The sequence below is a fragment of the Mobula hypostoma genome, chromosome 7, assembly GCF_963921235.1.
Source record: "Mobula hypostoma chromosome 7, sMobHyp1.1, whole genome shotgun sequence".
NCBI lineage: Eukaryota > Metazoa > Chordata > Chondrichthyes > Myliobatiformes > Myliobatidae > Mobula > Mobula hypostoma.
Window position 1 is genome coordinate 78,808,069 of NC_086103.1, and position 14,854 is coordinate 78,822,922.

Here is a 14,854-nt window from a genome sequence, read left to right on the forward strand (position 1 = left end):
GAAGTGAAATCAGTCTCCACTCCAGCAGTCACTTCTAGCTTTGAAGATGTGGTTAAACACATGACTGCGAGGTTCAAAGTATCATCAAAGCACATAAATGTCACCAAATGCTATCTTGAGATTCATCTTCTTGTAGGCATTCACAGGCTCATACTGTCGTATAAACAGCATTCACAAGAAAGAACATAATTAAGCAGAAATGAAACACATTTTTATAAGAAAGAACGCAAATAGAACAAATCCATTTTAGTAAAAAATGATTAAAATGGCCGTAGTCTGACTGAAGTGATTAGGGCTGTGTTAACTAAATCAAGAACTGAATGGTTGAAGGGAAGCAGCTGTTCTTGAACCTGGTGAAGGAGGACTTTGGACTTCTGTATCTCCTGCCTGACGGTAGCTGTGAGAAGATGGCATAGCCCAGTTGGTGGGATCTTTGATGATGAATCCTGCTTTTTTTGAGGGGGGTGCTTCCTGTAGTGACGGTGAGGATGCACAGAGGTTGCTAGCAACCTGCCCTCACTGCCCTGCAGCAATGAAGGTTCACGGCAAGACTCTGGAAAAAGTGGACTATTTTCCACACAATGGTCACCATTGCTTGGCAAGGGCAGGTATTAATGCTGAAATTCAACATCACCTGGAACGTGTGTTGGTCATTTGAACATGAGATTGTTTGAAGATTAAGACCTCAGGCTTGGCATAGAACTGATGGTCTAGTAGAGAACAATAGTCCTTGTCTTCCTATTTGCTTCTGAAGATTTGACAGTCTATAGCATACATCCCAGGGCGCTTTCAAAATATTACTCATAATGTCTCCACAAAATCTTGCAAATTCACTGGAAATATAAGTAAAGAGGTGTCTGTGTCCTCTCCAAGCCATCATCCTCAGTAACAAGTCCTTTGTTATTCGCAGTGGGTTATGCTGGGCAGGTTGTTTGCATGCTGCTGCCAAATTTCTGTACAACACATTCATTTTCTGGGACTGCATGGAAGCAAACTATAGATCCTTTCCAGCTTACAAATGCCCAGTTTAAGTACTCCAACCCTGGTGTCCAAATGTGCATTGCATACAGAAGCCCTGCGTAAGCAGTTGCAAGACAATGTACCACCTCATAAGTTGCCCACATACTTACCTCACCAGCCATCTTTGTTCCATCCTTTGAAAAATCTGCAGTTTACATATTGAGCTTAGTGGTCACCTCAGAGCCCACAAAACCAAAATGGAAGGAAGTCATGAAGAACTAAATGGGTTAGGCAACCTTGGTGAGGAAAAGTTGACAGTTAACAGTTGGGTTGAGACCCTCCATCCAGAGTGGTGAAGAGCCTTGGAGGCATCCTCGAGCATTATGGTTTTCTTGGAAAAGAATTGGGCTAATGGAATGTTGTTTTTAACCTTAACGGAATAGGCATCAAAATGATGGAACTTATTCATAAATTGTACTGTGTCTTCCTTCAAGAGGACCACATCCTTGTCATGGTTTGGAGACTTACATGACTCAATGACCCAGAGAGCTATGCTGGCTGGTGTCAGTGCTTTATGCTTCAGCTCTTGGTGGAGTCACCCATACCAAACAGGTCAAAGACTGGAAGACAGACCAAGTGTGGTCCACCGGTCCTTCAGGTTCAGTCAGGGGTTCAGCTCAGGGCTAACAACCCTGACTGGTCAAATCTGTTACAGCAACAACAATGAAGAATCCTTCTACATCTTTGCGTGACGGATCCCTGAGTCTCCACCCGGGACTTGCATGGCTGACTGCAGGGAAAACTGAGAGGAAGCTTATGGCATGTTGAAGAAATCCCTGAACACTGCCAAGATCAAGACCAAAATTAGTTTCTGAAATGTACGAACCAAGGACAGACAGAGATGGAGGACCTTCATTCCTGCCCTAAACACCAGTGGTGTAATGGGCAGTAAGGTGGACTATGTATTGATCAAAGCACATCTTGATTATTCCTTCCAGTCTGGACTGAGTACCTCTGGAAGGCGATTGTTCAAGGCTGATTCACCACACGGCAAAGAAGATTAAATTATGAACACAGAATTCAAAAGCAGGTTCTTAGAATGGAGAAGATTTAAGCGTGAGCTGATGGAAATGTTTGATTGGACAATTAGAAAAAGAAATCCTTCTCTGAAGAGAAATGTGGAACAAGGATGCATGATCTTAAAACCAGACCGAAGTCATTAAGGAATGAATCAGGAGATAATCTCCGTACAAAGTGCATAAAAGTAAAGGGTAATTCTGTGACCTAGAGGGTTGGAGAAATCTTTGATCTTATGAGATTAAGCATGATTTTTTTTAATTAGTTAAGTGGTACATATTAGCAAAACATTGTACTGAGAGTCCTCAACATGGATCCCATTGCACTCTGATCTTTGTTGAGGGAGATTGGGGAAATGTAGTTGATGTACAGATAACCCACAACCCACTTGAATGATTTTGGTGGAGCTGGTTAATTTACTCATTTCCTTATCATCTTTAGTTGGCAAAAGTGCCAACTAAGAACTTACGATTGCAGAGGGATCAGCATTTCTCCTGCCTAGGACCGTGGGGAATAAAAAATGGATAGATGGGACAAAATATTAAGTTCTAAAGTTCAAATGAATTTCTCAATTAACTTCTATCAGGCTATATTTTCTTTGCATAGAGAGTAGATAACATTTAGAACTTGCTACCAATGGCGGTGATGGAATCAAGTGCAATCACCATGTTTAAGAGTCATTTTAGAGAGACACTTAAGTAAGCACACCTCCATGAGTGTCATAAGAGGGGACGCTGGGAGCGGACCCAACTGCAAGACGCAGACACTGAAGTACTAGGAGCAGGACTTGACTAGAGATCTTGGACAAGAACACAGAATTGGGCTAGGGCATTGGCTAGGCAAGCGGGACCAGGACAAGGAAGTGGAACTAGAAGCCTGGGCTTGGACTCCGAGCCGGAGACTGGACAAGGACCCAGAACCTGGGTCTTGACTTGGGCTTGGATCCCGGAACTAGTCGAAGATGTGACGTGGCTACAGGACTGGACAGGGCTTGGGTTCTTCGAGGCGAGGACATGACAAGGCTCAGGTTCGGACTCCGAGCCAGAGACTGGACAAGGACCCAGAACCTGGGTCTTGACTCGGGCTTGGACTCTGGAACCAGGCAAAGACATGACTTGGTCTTGGGAGACAGGACTAGGTGAGGCAACAGGACAAGAGACTCCTGGGCAAAATGAGGGAACTCCAGCACAGGACGAAGCACGTGGACAGGATGAGAACACGAAGCCTTGACTTGGACAGGCCGAGGTTCTTGGATGTGGCTTGGACAGAACGAGGTTCTTAGACGTGGCTTGGACAGAACGAGAGACTCCTGGATAGGACGAGAGAACCCCAGCACCGGGCTGGGCGAGGTACTCCTGGGCTGGGCGAGGCACATGGACAGGACGAGAACACGAAGCCTTGACTTGGTCGAGGGACAACAGGAACGCAGAGCCTTGGTCGAGGGAGAACAGGAACATGGAACACAGAGCTGGGACCCCTCCTTGGGAACAGGATGTAGGGCCGGGACTCATACACAGAATGCTGAACGCGACGAGACGGTTCCCAACACAAGGTAGTGGCAAATGCCAGACCTACCTAGCGAAGACGTGGACACAGAGATGGTTCCCAACAATGAAAGACAGTTCCTTATCTAGGCACAACAAGGCTCCAGTCTAGCTCCGGTGGTAGAACTTGACAGCGATATAAGCGAGGATGCAGGCGAGGTTTCAGGCAGAGGTCGCAGGGAAGGCTTCAGGCAGAAGGTGAAGGGAAGGGAATAGTCCAGCAACTGAAGCTGAAAACAGGAGCTGTTTATGTAGCCAGCCCAAGATCAGAATCATGTGCCTCAATTAAGACACACAACAGGACAAGGGAAAACCTGGAATACAGATCAATGGACTGGACCGTGAACCGGAATATGGACTTCACGGACAAGACCATGATAGTAACCACCCCCCCCCCCACCTCCATGGGAGCCTCCTGGCAACTGAACAGGCTCTCCAGGACTAAGGACAACACGGGCGGGTGGGGGAGGGGCGGCATTCAACAGGAGAGAACCCAGGATAGCAAGAGTTAGATGACAGTGTTTGTGTCGCTGGATCCATATTTGGCTGCACTGTTCTGTCATAAGAGGGGGCGCTGGGAGCAGACCCAAATGCAAGACACAGACACTGAAGTACTAGGAACAGGACTTGACTAGAGAGCTAGGCCAAGAACACAGACTTGGGCTAGGACGTAGGCTAGGCAATGGGGACCAGGACAAGGAACTCGGAACTAGGAGCCTGGGCTTGGACTCCAAGATGGAGACTGGACAAGGACCCAGAACCTGGGTCTTGACTCGGGCTTGGACCCCAGAACTAGGCGAAGACATGACATGGTCTTCGGAGATAGGACTAGGTGAGGCTCCAGGACAGAACGAGAGACTACTGGGCAGGACGAGGTTCTTGGACATGGCTTGGGCAGGATGAGAGACTCCTGGACAGGATGCGGGAACCCCAGCACAGGACGAGGGAACCCTAGCACCGAGCTGGGCGAGGTACTCCTGGGCTGGGCGAGACACATGGACAGGACGAGAACACGAAGCCTTGACTTGGTCGAGGGAGAACAGGAACATGGAACACAGAGCCAGGACCCCTCCTTGGGAACAGGACGTAGAGCCGGGACTCATATAGAGAATGCTGAACACAACGAGACGGTTCCCAACACCAGGTGGCAGCAAACGGCCGGACCTACCTAGCGAAAGCGTGGATACAGAGATGGTTCCCAACAACGAAAGACAGTTCCTTATCTAGACACAGCAAGGCTCCAGTCTTGCTTCAGCGGTAGAACTTGACAGCGATACAAGCGAGGTTGCAGGCAAGGCAGAAGGTGAAGGGAACAGTCCAGCAACTGAAGCTCTGCTATTTATGTAGCCAGCCCAAGATCGGAATCATGTACCTCAATTAAGGCACACAACAGGACAAGGGAAAACTGGAAAACTTGGAATACAGATCTATGGACCAGACCATGAACCGGAATGTGGACTTCACGGACTGGACCATGACAATGAGGACCACAACCTTGTCGTAGAGTTTGGAAGCCCACATGCCTTAATGACCTGGAGAGTTATGTTGACTAGGGTCAAGGCATTATGCTTTGGCTCTCAGTAGGGTTACCCATGCCAAACAAGTCAAAGCGTAGAGGCTTAACTAAGAGTGGGCTACCGCTCTTCCAGGTATGGGGGATCTGCTCAGTGCTAGCAACCCTGACTCATTAAAACTATAGTTACATAAACAGCAATGATGAGTCCTTCTGCATCTGCGTTCCACGGTATGGACGGACAGAGATGGAGGACCTTCATTGCTGCTGTAAACGCCAGCTGCGTAACGGGAAGTAAGTAAGGAAGGAAGCATAGAAGGATATGGACCTAATGCAGGTAAGAGGTAACCTAATGTGGATGAGCAAAAGGGTTGACAGTGGAGATATGCAAAACGGTTTCTCATACCTCGCAAAAAACAAAGAGTGACTAAAAAGTGGGAAAGGAATGAAAACTCAGAGCACAAGAACAAGCTGGGCAGAAATAAATAAAATGATAGTAAGAGTTCCCGGTGGATAATAAAAAATTTAACAAAGTGAGCAGTGCCATAGAAGATGGAGAATCAGTAATAGAAAATAGGGAAATGAATTAAATGGATTCATAGTCCCAGTCTTCATAACGGGAAAACAAGTAATATCCCAGAAATAACTGCCAGTCAGGAACTGGAAGAAAGGAACTCAGGAAAATTACAATTCCCAGGTGGTGGTATTGAGCAGATTATTAGAGCAGGGGCTGACTCCTAATGAGCTTCATTGTAGTGGTTTAAAAGAAAGGAGAAGTGAGGTGGTTGGTGCGTTGGTTTTAAGTTTGTTTATTCACTCCAGTTCAAAAATGTAAATATTAGCTTTATTTATCACAGGTGCATCGAAGCATAAAGTGAGGTGCCTGCTCTGCACCAATCACCAACACAGTTCAAGGATGTGCTTGTGGCAGCCTGCTTGCCCACAGTTTAGTAACTTTGGAATGTGGGAGGAAACAAGAGCACTCTGATATGGTCATGAGGAGAATGTACAAACTCCAAACAAACAGCAGCCTGAATTGAACCCAGGTCATTGACATTGTAGAGGCTTACTCTAACTGCTATGCTACTGTGCTATGTCAATTGATGAGTCAAACAGGGAGACAGAATGTTGGAAACTACAAGCTATTTAGCCATCACAGCTTGTCAGTGACTGCAAGAAACAGCCAAGAGTTGTGTACACAGCTCAGCCCTTCACAGAGATCAGCCCCTCCTCCATGGAATTTGTCTATACTTCTCCTTGCTTCAGTTAAGCAGCCAGCATAATCAAATACCCCACCCACCCTGAATATTCTGTCAGTACATTCAGATATGGCCAAAGTGCGGAGTGAGACACTGGAGAGGGGCGATAGTTCACAGACTTTAATGTGAACAGGGATTTAGGAGAGAAGAAAACAATAAACGCTAGGCTAAATAGTGTCGTCAACCAAAACTAACAAATGGAGGACTAGATGCCAACACCACAGTTGAAAGGAATATCTAAACAGAAAATGAATACCGCTAGTCTTCAGCATCAGCTACTTGATAGCCCATTTTCTCAAGCGAGGCCAATTGCAAGCAGGCAGAGTAATGTTGCTGTGCTTTGCTCAAGTCTTGACAAGTGCTACAGCGAAAAGAAGGGAATTAAATACAGCCACAATGAAATAATAATTAGCTGACACATGCATATTCATGAGCGTAATTGCTGAATCTGCTGCGCTGCCGAGTCCGTGGCAGTGACAGGGCCCTCCTCCCTAGGCGCAGCTCCTGAGATTTCACAGACCTGTGCCTGCTGGAGGTCCTGGATCAGCGACATGTCAAGGATGTCCTTCACTGGGATTGAAGAACATTCTTCAAGACTGTATGCTTCCCAATCCACAAGGTACTGGATCTTATCACGTACCCGGCCAGATGCCAGGAGACACTTCACAGTGTAGACCAGGGAACTATCCACCAAGTGGGGAGGAGGCATATACTGTAGGTACATACTAGAGTGTGTATTACATTTAGATTCCCACAAGGTATTTGATAAGATGCTGCATCTTAGACTACTACAGAAAATATAATTCATGGTGTGAGATATAACATATTGGTATGATCAGAAGATTGCTTGTCAGGAGAAAAGACATAAGGAGGCCTCCTTATGTCTTTTCTCTAGAAAGTGAAATGCAACCAGTGCTGTACCACAGAGACCATGCTGAGACAGCCACATTTTTAAATGTATTTAAATAACTTGGATGAAAATAACAAAAGAATGATGCAAAGTATTCTCATAATATGAGCGTAGACAGGAAAGTAAGTTGTGAAGAGAGCATAAAAGGGGATACAAAGGGGTATGGATTAGTTGAATGATTGAATAATGATCTGGCAGATAATGGGGGAATGTGAAATTGTCCATTCTGGCATAGAAGTTAAATTAAATAAACATATATGGTGAGTATTTACAGAGCCTTGAATTGCAGCGTGATCTGGGAATCCTAATGCATGATATGAAAGTACACCATGTAATTTAAAAAAGCTGATGTTTATTGCAAGAGGAGAGGTTATGCTTCATTTATATAATGTGCCATTTGTACTCTGTACTCTGTATTTTTCTGGTTCAAGGAAGGACATTTCTGTGTTAGAAGAAGCTTGAAGAAGGATTACAACCCTAATACCTGGAATGGGCAGTTCTCATTTGATGAAGGGTTGAATAGATTGGACTGTTATCTACAGGAATTTAGAAGAATGAAAGAGGACTTGGTTGAAGCATATAAGGCCATGGTGGATCTTGACTGGATGGACGTGGAGAACGTATTTGCTCTTCTGAGAGAATCCATAATTCATGATCACTGTTGAGAATTAAAGGATCACTCATTTAAGATAGTAATTAGCCATATGTTTTTTTTGTCCATGGGACATTCATGTTGGAATGTTCATCCTCAAATGGTGGTGGTGGGCTTTTGAATGTTTCTCAGGGGGAGGTAGATAGACTTTTGATAAGCAAGGGGTGAAAGGTTGCTCTAATTAGGTCGGAATAGAGAATTCAAGTTGCAATCAGATCAGCCATGACCTGATGAAATATTTCGACAGTTTTTAGGGCCAAGTTGTCAACTGCTGCTCCTAATTCCCATGTGTGAGTGCACGTTGTTATTTGAACTCGAATAGAATTACATTTTAAGAATAGCTGGAGGTTATTTGTCTTCTTCACCATTCATCAAGATCATGGCTAATTTTGCACATAAACACCATTTCTCTGTCCTATCCTCACGTCTCTTAGCTCCTTTAATATCTCGAGCTCTGTGGACTTCTGCTTTCATTTAATTCAAATTTCATGACATACACTGGAGATATTAAACCTGATTCTGATGTATGATCAGTAATTAATTCATTCCTTACCATAGCTGGCTACTTTTTCTCCTTGCTTCTGCCTCTCAATATGGATGTTGATATTTATTTTTCTTCTGATACTTGCAATTCCTTCAGATCCACAAAATGTGAAAAAAAATGTTACTGGACTACGTTTGTAAATGAGAAGAGTGCCAGTGTTTCTGCTTAAACTTGCAGAGGGAAGCATTAAAGGACTGGTGTTGATTTGTTGAGTGCAATAGCCGACAGGGCTGTATGTGTCAGTCTGCATGAATACAGTTCCAAGGTAATAGAGGCGAGTCCCATTCTGATTGAGAGATAGCAATCCTGTTTTTGTACAGATGAGTGGCATCCTTGAAGGAATATTACCAACAAGGTTTTTGTTCTGGACAAGTGAAATAAATAGGTCGAGAGCTCACCCTTTTTAAGTTGTGTTCAACTATATTAAAGAGCAGCTTTACACCATGTTGTTGTAATGCATTGAATTCACCAAATGCAAGAAAACAATATTAAAGGAAACAAAGAATAAAGGTTGAATGTAATTATGGGTGAGTGAAGGTGTGCCAGCGAGTCAATACCTGTATAAAACAGAGCTATAACATTTATAGAGCTCTTTTGTTCAAAGCTGTGCGTGGGTAAAAGTCTGTGAAGTTTATCCATCAGATTACTTTCATGATGCAGGTATAATTCTATCCCCTGCAATAAGCCAATGCCACATTATATAGTTCATCAATCTAACCTCTCTGTGCTCTGTAGTATAGTTTTGTGGACAACTAACAAAATAAGTATCTGTGCAGTCCAGTACATCCCTACTATGTGAACATTACTTTCATAGCTTCATACAGCAAAGAAGGAGGAAACAGATTCCACTCTGTCTGTGCCAATTCTTTGTAATAGTTATCCAATGTTCTTCAAATGTTTCCTTGATAGTACTGAAACAATTCCCTTGTAAAAGTCACTATTGCAACAGCATATAAAAAAACAGTCAGAGCGGGAAAAAACTTACCAGTTGAGGTAGCGTCTGTGCCAAGTGAAGCATTTCTCTCTCTGCAGATGCTGCCTGATCTGCTAGGTGCTCCATCACTTTGTTTTATTTCAAGCTTCCAGCATCTGAAACTTTTATTTTGATACTTTCATTTCATCTGCCTACACCAGCTTCTCAGCCCTGACATTTGAGTTTGCAGCAAATTAATGCATAAAACAAGATCTCTTATCTTACTGGTTCTTTTATTAATTACCATATAACCATATAACAATTACAGCACTGAAACAGGCCATCTCAGCCCTTCTAGTCCATGCCGAACACTTACTCACACCTAGTCCCACCAACCTGCACCAGCCCATAACCCTCCATTCCTTTCCTGTCCATATAACTATCCAATTTAATTTCAAACGACAACATAGAACCTGCCTCAACCACTTCTGCTGGAAGCTCGTTCCACACAGCTACCACTCTCTGAATAAAGAAGTTCCCCCTCATGTTACCCCTAAACTTTTGCCCTTTAACTCTCAACTCATGTCCTCTTGTTATCTCCCCTACTCTCAATGGAAAAAGCCTATCCATGTCAACTCTATCCCCCTCATAATTTTAAATACCTCTATCAAGTCTCCCCTTCAACCTTCTACGCTCCTAAGAATAAAGACCTAACTTGTTCAACCTTTCTCTGTAACATAGGAGATGAAACCCAGGTAACATTCTAGTAAATCATCTCTGTACTCTCTCTATTTTGTTGACATCTTTTCTATAATTCGGTGACCAGAACTGTACACAATACTCCAGATTTGGCCTTACCAATGTCTTGTACAATTTCAACATTACATCCCAACTCCTATACTCAATGCTCTGATCTATAAAGGCCAGCATACCAAAAGCTTTCTTCACCACCCTATCCACATGAGATTCCACCTTCAGGGAACTATGCACCATTTTTCCTAGATCCCTCAGTTCTACTGCATTTTTCAATGCCCTACCATTTACCATGTATGTCCTATTTTGATTAGTCCTACCAAAATGTAGCATGTCACATTTATCAGCATTAAACTCCATCTGCCATCTTTCAGCCCACCCTTCTAACTGGCCTAAATCTCTCTGCAAGCTTTGAAAACCTACTTCATTATCCACAGCTCCACCTATCTTAGTATCATCTGCATACTTACTAATCCAATTTACCACCCCATCATCCAGATTATTAATGTATATGACAAACAACATTGGACCCATTACAGATCCCTGAGACACACCACTAGACAACGGCCTCCAATCTGACAAACAGTTATCCACCACTACTCTCTGGCGTCTCCCATCCAGCTACTGCTGAATCCATTTTACTACTTCCATATTAATACCTAACGATTGAACCTTCCTAACTAACCTTCCATGTGGAACCTTGTCAAAGGCCTTACTGAAGTCCATATAGACAACATCCACCGCTTTACCCTCTTCAACTTTCCTAGTAACCTCTTCAAAAAATTCAATCAGATTTGTCAAACATGACCTTCCACACACAAATCCATGTTGACTGTTCCTAATCAGACCCTGTCTATCTGGATAATTATATATACCATCTCTAAGAATATTTTCCATCAATTTACCCACCACTGACGTCAAACTCACAGGCCGATAATTGCTAGGTTTACTCTTAGAACCCTTTTTAAACAATGGAACAACATGAGCAATATGCCAATCCTTTGGCACCATCCCCGTTTCTAATGACATTTGAAATATTTCTGACAGAGCCTCTGCTATTTCCACACTATCTTCCCTCAAGGTCCTAGGGAATATCCTGTCAGGACCCGGAGACTTATCCACTTTTATATTCCTTAAAAGCGCCGGTACTTCCTCTTCTTTAATCATCATAGTTTCCATAGCTTGCCTACCTGTTTCCCTTACCTTACACAATTCAATATCCTTCTCCTTTGTGAACACCGAAGAAAAGAAATTGTTCAGAATCTCCCCCATCTCTTTTGGCTCCACACATTGCTGTCCACTCTGGTTCTCTAAGGGACCAATTTTATCTCTCATTATCCTTTTGCTATTAATATAACTGTAGAAACCCTTTGGATTTATTTTTACCTTACTTGCCAAAGCAACCTCATATCTTCTTTTAGCTTTTCTCATTTCTTTCTTAAGATTCTTTTTACATTCTTTATATTCCTCGAGCACCTCATTTACTCCATGCTGCCTATATAATTATTGTAGATATCTCTCTTTTGCCGAACCAAGTTTCCAATATCCCTTGAAAACCATGGCTCTCTCAAACTTTTAACCTTTTCTTTCAACCTAACTGGAACATAAAGATTCTGTACCCTCAAAATTTCACCTTTAAATGACTTCCATTTCTCTATTACATTCTTCCCATAAAACAAATTGTCCCAATCCACTCCTTCTAAATCCTTTCGCATCTCCTTAAAGTTAGCCTTTCTCCAATCAAAAATCTCAACCCTGGGTCCAGACCTATCCTTCTCCATAATTATATTGAAACTAATGGCATTGTGATCACTGGACCCGAAGTGCTCCCCAACACAAACCTCCGTCACCTGACCGATCTCATTCCCTAACAGGAGAGCCAACACTGCCCCTTCTCTAGTTGGTACCTCTATGTATTGCTGCAAAAAACAATCCTGCACACATTTTACAAACTCCAAACCATCCAGCCCTTTTACAGTATATGCTTCTCAGTCTATAGAAACCATGGAAATTACAGCACAGAAACAGGCCCTTTGGCCCTTCTTGGCTGTGCCGAACCATTTTCTGCCTAGTCCCACTGACCTGCACACGGACCATATCCCTCCATACACCTCCCATCCATGTATTTGTCCAATTTATTCTTAAATGTTAAAAAAGAACCCGCATTTACCACCTCGTCTGGCAGCTCATTCCATACTCCCCACTCTCTGTGTGAAGAAGCCCCCTCTAATGTTCCCTTTAAACTTATCCCCCCTCACCCTTAACCCATGTCCTCTGGTTTTTTTCTCCCCTTGCCTCAGTGGAAAAAGCCTGCTTGCATTCACTCTATCTATACTCATCATAATTTTATATACCTCTATCAAATCTCCCCTCATTCTTCTACGCTCCAGGGAATAAAGTCCTAACCTATTCAACCTTTCTCTGTAACTGAGTTTCTCAAGTCCCGGCAACATCCTTGTAAACCTTCTCTGCACTCTTTCAACCTTATTTATATCCTTCCTGTAATTTGGTGACCAAAACTGAACACAATACTCCAGATTCGGCCTCACCAATGCCTTATACAACCTCATCATAACATTCCAGCTCTTATACTCAATACTTCGATTAATAAAGGCCAATGTACCAAAAGCTCTCTTTACGACCCTATCTACCTGTTGCGACACTCTTAGGGAATTTTGTATCTGTATTCCCAGATCCCTCTGTTCCACTGCACTCCTCAGTGCCTTACCATTAACACTGTATGTTCTACGTTAGTTTGTCCTTCCAACGTGCAATACCCTACACTTGTCAGTATTAAACTCCATCTGCCATTTTTCAGCCCATTTTTCCAGCTGGTCCAAGTCCCTCTGCAGGCTCTGAAAACCTTCCTCACTGTCTACTACACTTCCAATCTTTGTATCATCAGCAAACTTGCTGATCCAATTTACCACATTATCATCCAGATCACTGATATAGATGACAAAAAACAATGGACCCAGCACTGATCCCTGTGGCACACCACTAGTCACAGGCCTCCACTCAGAGAAGCAATTTTCTACCACCACTCTCCGGCTTCTTCCATCGAGCCAATGTCCAATCCAATTTACCACCTCTCCATGTATACCTAGCGACTGAATTTCCCTAACTAACCTCCCATGCAGGACCTTGTCAAAGGCCTTACTGAAGTCCATGTAGACAATATCCACTGCCTTCCCTTCATCCACTTTCCTGGTAGCCTCCTCGAAAAACTCCAACAGATTGGTCAAACATGACCTACCACGCACAAAGCCATGTTGACTCTCCCTAATAAGCCCCTGTCTATCCAAATGCTTGTAGATTCTGTCTGTCAGTACTCCCTCCAATAACTTACCTACTACTGACGTTAAACTCACCAGCCTATAATTTCCCGGATTACTTTTCGATCCTTTTTTAAACAACGGAACAACATGAGCCACTCTCCAATCCTCCGGCACTTCACCCGTAGACAGCGACATTTTAAATATTTCTGCCAGGGCCCCCGCAATTTCAACACTAGTCTCCTTCAAGGTCCGAGGGAACACCCTGTCAGGTCCCGGGGATTTATCCACTTTAATTTTCCTCAAGACAGCAAGCACCTCCTCCTTTTCAATCTGTACAGTTGCCATGGTCTCACTACTTGATTCCCTCAATTCCATAGATTTCATGCCAGCTTCCTTAGTAAATACAGACGCAAAAAACCTATTTAAGATCTCCCCCATTTCCTTTGGTTCCGTACAAAGCCGACCACTCTGATCTTCAAGAGGACCAATTTTATCCCTTACAATCCTTTTGCTCTTAATATACTTGTAAAAGCTCTTTGGATTATCCTTCACTTTGACTGCCAAGGCAACCTCATGTCTTCTTTTTGCCCTCCTGATTTCTTTCTTAAGTATTTTCTTGCACTTCTTATACTCCTCAAGCACCTGATTTACCCCCTGTTTCCTATGCATTTCATACAACTCCCTCTTCTTCTTTATCAGAGTTGCAATATCCCTTGAGAACCAAGGTTCCTTATTCCTATTCAATTTGCCTTTAATCCTGACAGGAACATACAAACTCTGCACTCTCAAAATTTCCCCTTTGAAGGCTTCCCACCTACCAATCACACCTTTGCCAGAGAACAACCTGTCCCAATCCACGCTTTTTAGATCCTTTCTCATTTCTTCAAATTTGGCCTTCTTCCAGTTCAGAACCTCAACCCTAGGACCAGATCTATCCTTGTCCATGATCAAATTGAAACTAATGGCGTTATGATCACTGGAACCAAAGTGCTCCCCTACACAGACTTCCATCACTTGCCCTAATTCGTTTCCTAACAGGAGATCCAATATTGCATCCCCTCTTGTTGGTCCCTCTATATACTGATTTAGAAAACTTTCCTGAACACATTTTACAAAATCTAAACCATCTAGACCCCTAACAGTATGGGAGTCCCAATCAATGTATGGAAAATTAAAATCCCCTACCACCACAACTTTATGTTTCCTGCAGTTGTCTGCTATCTCTCTGCAGATTTGCTCTTCCAAGTCTCGTTGACTATTGGGTGGTCTGTAATACAATCCCACTAATGTGGCCATACGTTTCCTGTTTCTCAGCTCCACCCATAAGGACTCAGTAGACAAGCCCTCTAATCTGTCCTGCCTGAGCATTGCTGTAATATTTTCCCTAACAAGCAATGCTACTCCCCCACCTTTCATTCCTCTGCCTTGATCACATCTGAAACATCGGAACC

The 14,854-nt window shown here is 43.4% G+C and overlaps 1 long non-coding RNA gene across 1 annotated transcript; it reads right to left on the reverse strand.

Moving 5' to 3' along the window:
• Positions 1-6,642: 6,642 nt before the first annotated feature.
• Positions 6,643-9,555, reverse strand: LOC134348966 (uncharacterized). The gene is made up of 3 exons (XR_010018541.1): positions 9,445-9,555; positions 8,469-8,549; positions 6,643-6,714 (listed from the first exon to the last, which is right to left on the reverse strand). It is a non-coding gene; the product is annotated as an uncharacterized LOC134348966 (long non-coding RNA).
• Between the last annotated feature and the right edge of the window lie 5,299 nt (positions 9,556-14,854).